The 15,184-nt window shown below is 42.9% G+C and overlaps 1 protein-coding gene across 1 annotated transcript in view; it reads left to right on the forward strand.

The window, feature by feature from the left end:
- The window catches only part of LOC105276286, a 153,617-nt gene that overhangs the window by 45,566 nt on the left and 92,867 nt on the right, over positions 1–15,184 (forward strand). The window lies entirely within an intron of this gene.

Genomic DNA, 15,184 nt, shown 5'->3' on the forward strand with positions numbered 1-15,184 from the left:
TACGTGATAGTCATTCGTAAGCAGCTGAGCGATTGCAGTGGTCATTGCATACGAACGAGATCCACCGGATGGATCCGTAGCTTATGTATCCAGGCCGAAATAATCAGCACATCGCGCGTTTGATTACAAAGGCTGTATTTTTATTCGGGCCGGCAAATCATGTTAAATCGAATTAATCGGTCCACTTGTAAAACTCGTTTGTAAAAGTGTATCGAGCGATTTTACGTGAGTATCCATGTATCAATATCGATTTCTTGCTTATTATCTGATATTCGCGTATTATCTTGCTTTAAATAGGTATTTAGCAAATAGGATGAGCATTTTTTCTGCGTTTCTTAAATGAGCGGTATAACATGGTTACACAAGGAGGGGACAACAATTTGGCTTTTATAGAATTATATGGTATCAGGCATTACGTTATTTGGTTTAAACAATACAATGCTGGCTATCCGGGTTCCTGTTGCATGCGCAAGACAATGGTCTCACACGGCCACACCTCACAGATGCTCGCAGAATAATATAGGTATAGGATATTATGGAAGCACAGTTGGGCCGCAAAACCATGCATGCACTTCAATGTCCTATTATACTCGTATTAAGATGAAGACTTACTATTTTACGTAATAGTTATTAGAAATATAGCTTAATTAAGTATTATTAATTAATACTGTTCAATAACTGCTACAAAAATGCACGAAATTTCTACCAGGAATCTATGAAAATTTTTAGTTCCATACATCTGTTTAATGTAATTTAGTGATTGTTACCAATGAAACATTTGATTGTGTTTCATTGATACTTTTTAATTTTCGCGAAAAGAGGTTTTCAATTTATACGTCAATTTGTATTTATATCGCTCAAATCGATTTGTAGGTATGTCTTATTCAGGTTAGTTATCACGAGATTAGATTTTCGTGCGATCAGCGATGAACGCATAGTCGGCATAGTTGCTTCGCTGTTCACAATTTCCACCTCAAGTCGCAGAGGGTATTAGTTCGAGTTACGGAGATGTTGGTGTCTTCAGAGTTGCAATTGCACGGTAGACGCAACGTAATAATTCCCATTGCACGTGGGACGCGATTGCTTTGTATTGCTGATGTCCGTGAGGTAGAATGAAAGGAGACTTGCTTTTGACTAGAAATGAACTGACTTTGCAATAACTATACTCGTAATTGTGTCAATTAATGGATTACCTGGTGTACAATTACTACCATCGCGCCCCAAAATACATTATAATGGCTTTCATTTTAATGGTTTATGACGTTTACGAGAATACACATAATAATACTTTAAATTGGTAGCTTTGACATGATTACTGCATTTCATTAATTACCATGTATAATATATTGTGGAAAGAATATAGAGTATAATCGGATTCTCGATATAACAACTAGGATAATAACAGAATATTATATTTCAACGTATTTGTTATACTATATGTATTATCATGTATATAAATATTCTTTATATTTCCTCTCTTCATTCCTCTCTCTCTCTGTTTCTCTGTCTACTCTTATCTGCTTCTGTATTAATTTCGCATGTGCGAATGGTAGAAGCGCTTAAAGGGTGTGGTAGTACTGTCGTTTGACCATTACGGTATGCGCGGTCTTGGAAGCGGTTCGTTGCATCCGCAATCGTGCGTATTAATCGATTCCCTCGAGAATACATCAAGCAGAAGACGGTAGGAGACCAAAGGGTCACTCTGTGCGTTCCGTGCGCGAAACGAGCCTTTGGGTTAGCAAGCTGGCCAAACGGAATGCATGACGTTTCTACAATCCATGATGCCTTTTGTGGCACTACCCTAGCGTCAATACGCCGATCTTCTATATGCATACATGCATATGTATGCAAATGCATACCGGCGGAAGCTGTTTCTTTTGAGCTGACGTCGGATAATATCGTCACGGATGCCCTGAGGTATTTGCGCAATATAATATATTCGCATGGAACTGAATGAAAATCGGGCGATAATGCTTTGTGCCGAAGGCCGCGGAATGTACGAAGATTTCTATTCAAAAAGATATTTCAACCACGAGCGAAAGAGTCCTCTAATGATGCCCGACGTGAGGTCAGAACACGGCGGAGCGTTAAATAACTTGAAGCTTTCTTCATTGAAAGTAAAGCGCAGCAGAGTACTCGAAGAGTAGTCATTATTTGCCGAGTCATTGATGCTTGCCTTTCTGTTCTTTCGCGCAATTATATGCCGTCGTTCATTAGCATAAGTTATCTGAAACAGTATCCGGAGTGAGATGCGATGCTCTAACGCGGAACAAGTAGAAGAGCAAACGGAAGTAGCGATCACAATGAAACGTACTTTGAAACGCCGACCTGTTCGTATGAGGAGAAACGCGCAAAGCAGCTTGTAAAATAAGGTGAATAAACAATAAAGATAAAACGTGCAAGTATTTCAGGACGTTCGGTCTTTCATTCGATTTCTCATTCTACAGCCAAGAGCTCTTGTACGATTTATGAGGACTTGAATCGTTCTGCTATGCTCGATTTATAATATTTGGATAATATTTTTTCGATTCTATTGATGCATATTATTAGAATGCACGCGATGCGAAGAACGATCCCGTTTCACGAAGGAATCGGACATGCGTCTGCAAAATAAAATTTTTTAGGCTCACGATGACAAGCGACGTCGTTGCGATGAGATCGTTTGACGACAATTAGGTAAGGTACAACACGACACTTTTAAAAAATCGCGGTGCAGTTATTGCCAGCGACGGGATGGTATAAGCTAAACGACTGCTATTAAATGGATAAAGTACGCAATCTAAGGCGCGATATTTCCCCAATCTCTACGCGCAAACAAGATAATCGAGACGAGTGTCGATAAAGGATGCATAGCTCTACTGTTCCGTATATTGCTTCTTAGTCGCGTGAATAACTCATGTTATCCTCGAAAACTGTAGCCAGTCTCACCAGGTCTCGTATCTGCTTACGAGCTTTATAATTGCGTAACGCGGGAGCCATTGTTCGGCGAATGTTCTGGACCGCATGATAGTCCCTTCTTTGGCGTTATTATTATTATAACTGTTAAAGCTTCTTATTAACTCATCGCTACTACTCTTATTGTTATTATACGGCACATATGCATATTTAATCCGAAAGCGGATACATTCGATCGCATTTACTATGCATTGCCTGGGAGTGAGTCCGCGCTGTGTTTGCACCACTGAAATGTCCCGCTCGCATAAACGTTGAAACGAATCCGACAGTTTTACGAGATTATGGAATGACGGAAAGCTCCGCCGGATTCGCACTGGACTGGACCGACGCATATTTTGCAGAATACCGTACATGGCAGTGTCGCTTGAAAGATGCGTTTTGCTTTTTTCAAACGGGTTTGTTTTATTCGCCTGCGAGTATTACTCGTTTTATATCCTATATGTTTAATGGTATCGCTTTAATTAATGCAATAGTAATCATTTTTATTAAGTATCTTTTTTTTCTCTTTCGGAGCGCATATTTGGTAGTCCCTACATATGTATGTTACGGGATTTTAACGTACGTATCCTGCCTCTCGTGCCATCTTGTAACTCTCATGACCGCCACGTATCGTATCGTCTGCATTTCGGCCAGTTGCTTTCGATATCTCTCGTTTCCTTTTCCTGTTCCGGCGCGCCATGGCCGACCAAAATTAAAGCGTTCCGGAATAATGAAGTTAAGGTCTCGGCGTATTTCCGCATCTCCCCTTTAGTTCGCCCAGAGGAAGTTCGTCTGGGGACAAAGACAGTGTCGCGGCGGAGCGGAGAAAAATAAAGCTGGTAGTAGCAAGAGGTGGAGGAGTCAGGCACGTCCTTTCGACCCAAACCACCCTCATCTCCTTCTCTGCACCAACCACCAATGGCCACGTTCTGCCCTGAACACTGGTTAGCACTGTCACCTTCCCCCTTTCTCTTTCTCTCTCTCTCCCTCTTTTCACATCACGAACGACCGCGCGTGCACACACCGACATGTAGGTGATCATGGTACCGCGCACATACGTACACACGTAGAAAATGGCGTATTCAGTAAAAGGGTACGGACAGGGAATACGAGCGGGCACAATGCGTGCTCGTTGAGGGTGGTATAGCGGGTAAATGGACACGGATCTGGTCGGTGAAGACGTCCCTCGTGTACGAGGTATATACATTGCAAATCGGTGCTTATGCGCGCGTCGCCCTCGGAAATATTTTACCTTTTCGAGGTAACAATGACGTGAACTTCGTGAAAACAGCAGGGTGAATCACTTTCTCGTCTCTTGGTCGCGCGGCGTATCGGTTTTCGAGCATTCGTTGCGTGAGTGCGTGCGTACGTGCGTGCGAGTTGATGTCCCACGTGAATCCGGATACGGTATTGTTCGTACTAGATCTTGCCGTTCGTTCTCTGTCGAAAGAGAATGTAATGGATTTGTACGTACGATGTGCCGCGAATACACATGGTCGACTACTTAAGGTAGAGGGAGAAAAGCAACGTTCGATTACGGGCCACCGTAATATATAGTTCCACGCCACGCTGGGGAGAAGCGCACCCGCTTCCTAAATTCTCTTAAGCCTGCTAAGTGAAAAAGGGAAAGGACCGTGAGGAAGAACTCCCTGATTTGATAATACCCGGTGGATTTCGCGGTGGGTTTGGTTGGTACACGGTGCGCGTGATTTATTCCGTGATCACGTGTATGACGGGCAAATGAATTTTTATGAACAGTCACCGAACAACACTGCCATGAAGATTTAAACGGGTGAATCGGCAGAAAAGCATCGGTCCACGATTCACGCAAAATCAACGCTAAATATTGCTCTCCGCTGCTGAGCTTTATTTGTGCGCATTGCTTTCGTCCGCATTGAAAATACGCGGATCACCGCTTTCGTTTCATCATTCCGACGGGTTCGATTTAAGTTCTCCTCTGGACTATTGAAAACTTGTCTGGCGTAAGGTTGCGATGAAATAATAACAACCGTGCATTTAAATATCTTAATAGATGCTTTTAAAAGCTTCTGCATTAATCTTTTTTTTATTATAACATGGGTGTTTTCCTGTCGGTTTTATTAAAATCAATGTTTAAATGCGGAGTTCCCCGCAGAAGAGTTAATTATCTCTACCTTCCGTGCGTTGTTAACCATTCATAAATTTAAAAGTCTCGTAAAGTCCTGACACATATATACGCGGCGGTTTTATGCCAAGTTTGCAAAAACGAGAAAAAGTGGGTGTTTGCTGGGGTGAGTGGCCTCGTGATTTTATACATGGATTAATCTGCTAAATATCGAAGTATCGCCAGCAATGCGGCGTAACATGTTCCCAGTAGAAATGCAAAGCGATATAATCGCATAATGACACGTCATGCATATTGTAATACATCATAAAAATGTTTTCTAATTTTTTTAAAACTGAATAATACTGAATTATACTGTTTTTGTAGATATGACAGGGAATTAGATAACAAAAAGACGTACAAGTGAGAAAAAGAGAAACGTCCGTACAGAAAATATTAAATAAATACTTATAGAAAGGGCGTATATAACTCGAGCGAATAATAGCACCTATATTTCACACACTACGAACGACAGAAAAATAGCAAACGAAAATAGGAGATGATAAATGTGGAGCTCCAGAAACGGAGTTATCTTTGCCTTAAACCGCCATACGTCGCGAAATAGAAATGTCGAAAAAGCAGAAGAGTAATAGAGCCAGGAAGTAAAATAAATTTAATTGGTAACTGATACATTTTTTTCTTTCTTTTACGAGCATGCATTTCACATTTATCTTTTTTTTATTCAAGTCATTTATTGATGGATCACGAAAGTTTCAGTAAACTTTTTAAAATGCAACGCTCTCTCATATGCATTATGCAGTGCTCGACCGATGTTTTTCCATCATCGACGGCTTCGCCGCGATGTGGGACCAAGAATTCTTGAGGCGTGTGATATATATTGCACCCTTGCAAACTGACCTTTTACTTACACGTGCGGAACGGATGCTGCTGCCCTGCTACTCGTTGCCCTCGTAATTTCGTATATGTGACGATAATAAACATCGGTTTCAGTGCAGCGTGCAGCATTACGGAGTGCAGGCCGAGGCGATGACCTGTCCGAGAACGAGATGCAGTTAGCAATATAACTTTTTGGAAAACGAGTGCGTCGCTTCTCGCGGCGGATCGCATTCGTCAGTCGTCGCTTCCGCCCGCTCCATTTTTCGTCCGGTCTTCGTCGCCTGAAAACGGTCCTCCTACCTCCGCCGGGATGTAATAACTCTACATTTTCCCGGCCCGCCGACGTCTCGCCGCGACAAATAAAACACGCCACTACTCGACCGAACAAATCGACTTTCCGTCCTCGCCCATCTATTAGAGCAAGATCGATGACCGCAAGTATATATATATATATAGCATAAATTGAGGCTTTTGCAGATATCAGTCATACAGGACATTGATGTTTGCCTGTCCGAATTTGAACCTTCTTTATATCAAGATATCACGTATATGTAGCAACGTGTGTTGAAGCATTCGATTTGTTCTTTACATTGTTCTCTATTTAGACTTTAGAATATTATCAGGTGAGACAGAGATTCAAATAGTATTATATAAATTATATATATATTGTTTTGTAATATTTGATGAATATAGTATTGTTCTCTTAAACATGCTTAAGAGAATGTATGGATAAATTGTAAACGTATAATCATTGGGTAAAAATATCTCCTTAGTCATATTATCGATAGTACACCAGGGATTTTCCAATGAACTGTATGAAAATAATTGGCCACACTAATGAACGTACTCTTAAGACTGCTCTGTTTGACCTAGTTTCACATCGCAATGGTATTGTATTATTCAAGTATGCTGTTATTAACTAAAATCGGAAGATTTCTACCATGCCTTTGCAATAATCTTATATAAATGCGCTATCTTAAAAGATCCGTTATTTTTAAAAGATGAATTTTATTTCATCTGTAAATGAGAAATAGAATTTGATATACGAGAATTAGTTCACAACAAATCGAATTTTTATCCTAGATTATTACCAGCGTTTTTTTCTGATTTTTCAGTTAAATCATTTTATTCAGCCTGCCGATGCTTAAAATCAATCTTACGCGGGTCGTTTCGAATTTTTATTTCTTCATGCCACTTGGCACGCGCGCGTTGCAGTGGAGGTGTGGCGAAGAGAAGCCGAAAGATAAGAAAGAAAAATGCTCACGCAGCCAACACGGCCGGATCCGCTGCGTCAGGGAAATTCTTGCAGGGAGCCCGAAAGGTCTCCCCGATCCGCGCGCGAATATTCGTCGGTAAAATATTCTTAACTGGTCGCGCGCGGTCGTATTTGAACGTAGGGCGGTGCCCGTTGGCAGATACGTCGGCGCGCACCCTCTCATTTTCCTTTCCTACTGACATAGCGATTCTTATCTTATCGTCCTCCCGATCTCGTGATATCCCGCCAGATACGGGAACGAGCGGGGAGATTCAATTATTGCTCTGAGACCCAATCCTTTAAACGCTCTCTCCGAGCCACTTCCGAGATAACTCGTTCCGATATTATTTCCTTTATCCGCGAGACGACCGTGCCCGCGACCGCTCCTCATACTTTGTCTAGCATTTTTGAATGTTTCCGGAAAAAGAGTAAAAGGAAACGAGAAACGCAATCACCGTTGTCGACACCGAGTTACAATTTTGCCTTAGCGACGCGAATGACTGCTTTATAATAACTAAAAGAATTTCTAAAAGAATGTGCGAAAAATAATTGCTGTTCTTGCGAGCGATTTATGCAGGAGAAGCTTGCTTCAACTTGGGAGTCTCACCATGGCGAACTCTGGTTATTATAGTTATTTAATCGGCTGAAAGAGGGAGCAGCACCTGCCGTGTTAAGGCGCGGAATTCGCTGTAGTTTCCGCAGTTTAGAAAGCTAAAGTGCCGGGTTTAGTAGTTCCAAGGCGTGATGGAGGGTTCGCACGAGGGATGACGGCCGGGAAGTCACGCATGTGGCATTCGTCAACGGTCCAAATGTACCAGAGTGCTCTGTCTTCCCTCGACCGTATCGTTCGCGCCTTATTAGCCTCTGCTCTGGTTGCTCCGGTTTCTGGCAGAATACACCCTGGTAAAGCCCCGATTAATTCTCTATAATTCTCTTGGCGGCCTCGAGTCTGTTGGCATCGAACGCAAACTCGTAGCTGCAATTAATTTTTCAATGGGGATTACAGGAGCAACGGGACAATCGAGGCGAGCGTGAACTTTTATAAAGCGCTCGATAAAAGTGGAGATATTAGAACAGCAGAGTAATAAAAGAGATCTTTCGATTTATCCCGTAACGTTTTATCTCTTCGCGGTTCTCGCGAAATGAAACAGATATCTGTCAGACTTTTGATTCGTTAATCTGGCTGCAATTTCAGTTCTCACTTGCTCATGCTACTAATCTCTCGCGTTCCCTTAATCGTTCTGTAAAGGAAAATACCCGTGAACGATCATCCGTCATACTGCACGCACCCGAAACGCGTCAAATTCCCATCTTTAGATGTGCATCGGTGTGTACTCTCACGAGTAGCGGGAGTGAAGCATACGTCCCAGAATTTCCGGCGGATTTCGGCCACGTCAGTAATGCAGCATTATCGCTGTTACCGCTGCTGGAAAGTCTGTGCGAGCTATCGGAGATGACAAATCTCGTAGCGTGCGAGCGTAGGAGAGTACACTTGGGCTGTCCGTTTATGCAAATTGCCACTTACGGGAGAGGGAGCGTTTGCGGCCTTCACGGTCGTGAAATAAAGCATGTAACAAGGGCCCATCGTGGAACTCGCTTGGACGCATACATGAAAAATCCAGTATTGAAATATGTGCGTATATAAGATGCCTCTATAATATTGGTGAAGGCACTCCGTTCTCTCGAAGAATTCCAGATATTTTCTCGGTAAGCTTCTGGATTGCGCTTGGATTATTGAAAAATTGAACGCGCGACGATTCTTGAAATGAGATTACGCAAGAGAGACAGTCGTCGTTTGATTCACATGTGACCTTGTCAATTAACAATTTATCATCTTCGGATCAGTTTTACGTCTGATTGATCATATTAATTAATTCGTATATATATTTTAAAACAGTTTGGCTTATAAATCTTGCGATGTGCTTCCAAAAGCCATTGCGCTACCTGTACATCAATCCTTACGAGACATCTTGTATACATACGTATGTTGTACGTACAAGAGCGATAAATGTTTTTCCGTAGCTGAGCACCATCAGCCTGGAAAACATTATACCGCCAATGTTCTCGCATTCATAGCGGTCCTTATCGGCCACAGAGTCGTAAATCATGGTTACGTTTAGCCCATTGCACGGGATAGAACCCCTTACTACAAGTGGGTGTAGCGAATCCCTCCTCGAGCAATTACGATCTCAGCCATAGCAAAGCCTCGAGGGTCCGAACGAAGAGGATACGAGCATGTTTGAAGGTACATGATCTACCTGTGGGTCGTGTTTGTATCGAGTAAGCCCGGAGTTTAACGAGCGCAAAAGTATCGGATGCGCTTAACATATGGTTGAGCGAGAATAACAATGTATTTTCCTCTCTCTTCTCCTTCCTTTCTTCTTCCTTTTTCGGTTTTCATATTATATTTTATTTTAAATTGTGCTATAAATTATTAACAAAATGTACATTCTTCACGACATATGCTTAAAAAATACCCGCGATTCAATAAACTAGCGCAACCGGGTTCGCGAGCGGCTGAATAAAAATATCATTTCGCTAAACGCATCTCCGTGCATCCCTCCACCGCACAGAACCCTTAATATTTAAGCACAAAGCGTATATCTCATGCTGTGCGCTTCGAGTTTCGTGCTCGTCTAACGCGCGCGAGCACGGAAGAGAGACAGGCCGCATTGAATAAAATATTAACTGCCAATTTGAGCAACGTCCGGGACTTCTCCCGGCGGCGCTAAAACGAAACGTTTATACGCATCAGACAGCGACGTGTCTCCGTCATGCTGCACCTGAGTACCGTTATTTACAATCTTTCCGGGTTGTACATATGTACATAAAATACATATGTATGCCAGGTGATGGGCGGAGGGTGGGGACCTTCCGCGCACGAAGTGATGGACGGACCAAGCGCGCATACCAGGCGTGCGCTTCTCGTTCGAATTCGCGTGGTGCACACACAACGTCGGATAAAATACCAGAACTCCATTTCGTCTGGAATTGCAATTTTGCGGGATTCACCTATAGTCCCTCCCCTTCGCCACCCTGTCCCGTCCTCTCTCTGCCTTTCTCTTCTCGTCTCTTTCGTTGCCTTTCTACGTTGGATCCGCGCGCGCGCATTATATCAACGTGAATGCGTGTACAGGCAAGGGGTTGTTGCAAGGGCGGGGTGTCGAAAATGTACATGTGAACGTAACGTTTCTCCCTGGGAAAACAACGAACTGCCGCGAGCACGACGAGCATCTTTAGACGAGAAATTCGCTAGGAAATGTCGATGTTGATCGCCACATTCGTTGTGCCGGCAACGATCATCGTGTGGCGCACCGCGACTCCAGGCGTCCCGCGACGATGAAGAGTACAGTGATCCAATTAGAACTCTGACAATGCGCAAGGCGCTTGAGCGATTGCTGGTTAACTTATTAGCGAAGTTGCGTGTCGATTCCTCCCGCCGTTTCATTTCCGCGACGATGAGCAATTCCTCGGATTTAACGACCGTCTGGGAATATGCTCGACGATGAAATTCGTTCGCGAATCGTGCTTGACTCGCCGTAGCGTAATGAGTGTAATGTTCATCCACTGCACTCGTAACACAACTGGTAGATTTCGACATCTTTCTCCTTCCCATCTATCGCTGTTAGAAGCCGAACAGTCAAGCTGAGTGATATATATGTCTTGTCAAGACGTTTGATAATTACATTAATTTTTTCGTGGCTTTTCGTAGCGTTTGGTTTAGTATAAGATATTGATCCAATAGGTTACATATTAGATATTAAGGTGTTAGGCAAATATGTTTGGCTTTTCTTCTTGTGTTGCATCAGAACACGTTCACGTATAAACGAATCTCTAAAATCTCGCTCAGTAGAAATGCGGAAAATTTTGCGAAACTGCACGTAATAATATATATCGTGGTCCTTACGACAAATCCTACTTTGTTGTGACAGCGAAGAAATAATGTCTCGCTTTTGACCTCTCCTCTTGTTCTTCCGGTGGTCCGCGCTCGTGCATCAAAGTCTTCTCATGATATGACGCAGTCCTTTCGTGGATTCTCATGTTTCTTCGTGCCCTGTTGAGGAACTCGGCCACGTGGCAATTTCGCTGAGTGGCCTGTACGTTGCGACTTTTGGTTTAGAGACGCTCGCGAGTTTGGTCCCTTTCCGGTCTCTCTTTTGTCCCCGGACTGCAAGACGAATTTATGGTGCTCGTTACTTTTAACGATAATTAAATGCGCATAATCGCGACTTCTGCTTTCGCTTGTGACATTCTGATTCTCTCAATTTTTATGTTGCTTATAGTTGGATTTGCCGAGTAAATGGAAGATATTCTTTATGGGATTACATCCACGCAGGGGGCGATGAGGAAGATCTCCTCGCGTGTTGTGTCGGTGTTAGTACAAGATAATTGCTTAAATGGTGAATTGATAAATTTAATTAGAAAGAGAATTAATATTGTACCAGTTTAATTAATTTTTTTTACGAGAAGATAACTTTGCCAAGAGCAAGGCAAAGCCGCGCGAGCGATGCGGGGCGGCGCAATCAAGCAGACTTTAAAAAGAAAATATTCAAAGAGGTAATTACACATAGGCTTCCGAGCAGTTTCAGATAACAAGCAGAAAGTTACCCTTTGATGTAGGTAAGGGAGCGTAGAGCGGATGGTCTACAAAAGGAACGAAAGGAGCAAAGCTGAGGGCACTACTAAGACTTAACCCTTATGTTAAGTTTATGAGGGGGCAGCTTGTGCGCGCTTGCAAGCTCGAAAATGCTGGAGCAGCCGTGGGTGGTGGCGGCTGGAGGGTGGACAGAGGTGAGATAGGGGTTGAGTTAAGCTTGTGTAAGCTGCCTACAAAATTATGAGTGGGATAATGCTGGGAACTTCTTCCGAGGAGATACCGCCGCGGGAAATGCGCCACCTCGCTCGTTATTTCTCATTTTTTATACGGAGACGTGTGTTCTCTGCATAACGTTGCGGATCGATAATGGATTTCCGACAAAGTATAATACAATTGTATTAACGTTGATAGATACTTTGCTCACTATTCCTGTCTCACTCACTCAATCTTTTCGCGTTAATTTATTTATGATATTTGCAATTACAAAAATAGTGTAAAATAAAGAGACTTCAAAAAAAGAAACGGTGAGGAAATGCTTTGAGTAAAAAGGAACACTTCGCAAAAAGTGTTGAAATCTCTGGCGTTGCGCAAAATAATATTACCAGGCGGCGGGAAGCGAAAGAGAATCACCATCGTAAGGTCTCGACGATAGAGTATTTTTCAAAAGTTACCTGCGAACACTATCATGTGCCGATAATCGTTTAACGTGAACGAGAAAGGGTGGAAATTTCGAGCGCTGCTACGTTCGTCACTTTGGTCCCGAAAATAGCTCATGTCTGAGCCGGCTCATACCCTGCCACTTGCCGTATCAATACTTCCATCGCGCTTGCAGCACCTTGCGGCGATAGCGCCGTAAATCGCCTTCATTGTTCCCCGGTAACACGTTGCTGCGATCGCGCGAGCGTTCATCTACGAATTCAAAATGTCGAACGTATTGGGGATTGCATGAAACTGTATTGGAGCACTTCTCGCGATATAAAATCAGGCTGCGAAGATTGCTTCCAAGGAACGCCGCTCGCCGGCATAAATACGGGCATATATATGCACATCGATCATGGGAAGCGTGATGTATTTCATCCAAATGCGCTCAGGAAATGTTCCAAAAGGAGCAAGTCGGTGTAACGTATTTACGAAACAGTTTTTAAAGTCGTTTGCGGTCCGCGCTGGATTCTTCTATATGGCCTGCGTTCAGCAAGAAGCTCGAGGCATCGAAATAATTTATATATGACTGATTTTGCTACATGGTACGTTACCGAACATGTATTGAACTTGAAAATCTAAAAGTTAAAACTATCTTCCTACTATAAAATGATATCACATGATTATGTAGACGTGAATTATGTCCCATTATGCTGACTATAGCATAATTGAGCATCTGAGAAGCTGCTAAGATATTTATTAACAAGTATCGAAATATAAAAGCAACTTACAATGTGAGATGTACGTAGATTTAATGAAGATACTGTCGATATCAAGATCGTAGCAGAAGTAGAAGCATGATTACTTTTTAAGTATTATTTTCAAGAACGAGAAAACGATTTATCAAGAGACGTTCGTCGGATCGCCCATCCATTTGCTCGTTCGTCTTTGATTTTGATTGATGCATTGCCCAAGAGGCATATATCTATATATCGATAACATTGCCCACACAATCGGTCGCTGTCACTTTCGCGAGAAAGCGCGCGGATTAAGTGACATGGGTAATCGCTAATCAATTACGAGCGGCAATCATCGCGCGATTACCTGCGCCGCCAGACGCGAAATCGTTCTCATATAAATCACACGACAGCTTCAACCGTAAGGAAAGGCTGGAAATCGCACTGGCTGCAGTGCCTTGTACGTACCCAGAATCCCTGCATGTTCTGACCTAGGGGTTGGTTGATCCTCCCCTAGCTCTCTCGTTCTCTCGCTCTCTTTCTCTCTTTCTCTTGCTCTCGCCATCTTCCATCCTTCTTCTGGTATCGTCGTCATCACTCGCTAACAGTACCAGGGAAGAGCTAACGTTAAGCTTCTTCCCATCCCTTTCCCTTTTCTATTCCCTTCTTGCTTACCGCGCATTGACGAAACGTCAAGACCAGATGTTACCCACACCGGTAGCTTCTCATCCCTAATTTCTGCCAACGAGACTCAGAAAGCCTAATACCGGGGATTATCGTCCTTGCTTTTTGAGCTTAGCGTATACAACAAGCATCGCCGAGCTTTTTAAAGATTGCTCTCATTGTTGATGATGCATACGGCACGTGGTAATCCGTGTCATAATTATTTCACGCGGCTGTTTTTAGATAATTTTTATTGTCGGCTATTTGGACGATACTTCCATACATTTCTATTCTGGTGCACTCATGCTCGCTAGGAGATGATAATAATACTGCAATTACGGTTAATTGCAGTTAATTCGAGATACGAGTCGTGCTAGAGTTTTATCCTGGCCACGCGCGAAGACAAAAGACAAAAGAAAAGACGAAATGACGGCGGCTAAAAAGGAAGCTCGGCTTTGATAATAGAAAACGCGAATAATGGTCGCTTGATAGGTCTTTTTTACCGGTGCAATCATAGCGATCGATTAACGACTGCACGTGCCGGTGTCTGGTTGTCGTTCCTAAAAGTGGAACAGCCCATAAATTTGTGCCCGCTGTGTGCTTCGGCGTGGTATTCAATTTTCTCGTTGACGCACGACCGCCACCGGTTTCTGCCGCGCATCGTAATTTTTATCTTTTTCTTTTGCGTCTCATCAGTTTCGCTTTTTCCTCTATCAAATAGATTCCCCTGACCACACCGACTTTATGATTAAATCCTGGGGCGTTTCCATATTTTCTCATTTACGTAGTTCGAATCTTGTTTGCCTACCAGTCTGCAAAGAGAGGCGAGTTGATATTTATCGAGCATTTTATATTTTATATTTTCGCTCTTGAAATAATTGGTTTATAGAACACTTCATCTCTTGATTCACGCCCGTGCACGCGCTAATGCTGTTCACGCTCGCTTGTTCTGATGTCGGAAAATTCTTGGAGCTGTTCGAGAACTTCGGTACTCCAGCATAACTGAATTACTATCGATAGTAGATGGGTGTACAGAACCCGAAGAAAATCGAACAAATTCCTCGGAGAATATCCCTTTTTGTGTCTTTATTGAACAAGCTAGAATAATGTAATATTGTAGTGGACACAGCGATTTTAGATTATATCGCTTGACAGTGATAATATGTCAGACCTGTCGTGACACGCCAGTGACAAATGTCTACGTCGATATGAACGTCTGGAGAATATCCATTTAGGGGACAGTAAGAAAACTTGACAGAACAGAAAAATGATAGTACCGTACCGGGTTAGAATAGCGGCGTAAAGAATAATGATCAGCAATTTGTTAGTTTACGGCTTACGCGAAGATTACCCTCCGATTTTCTTTTTGTCTTCATATA

This window comes from Ooceraea biroi, chromosome 9 (assembly GCF_003672135.1).
Source record: "Ooceraea biroi isolate clonal line C1 chromosome 9, Obir_v5.4, whole genome shotgun sequence".
In the NCBI taxonomy this organism is placed as follows: Eukaryota; Metazoa; Arthropoda; class Insecta; order Hymenoptera; family Formicidae; genus Ooceraea; species Ooceraea biroi.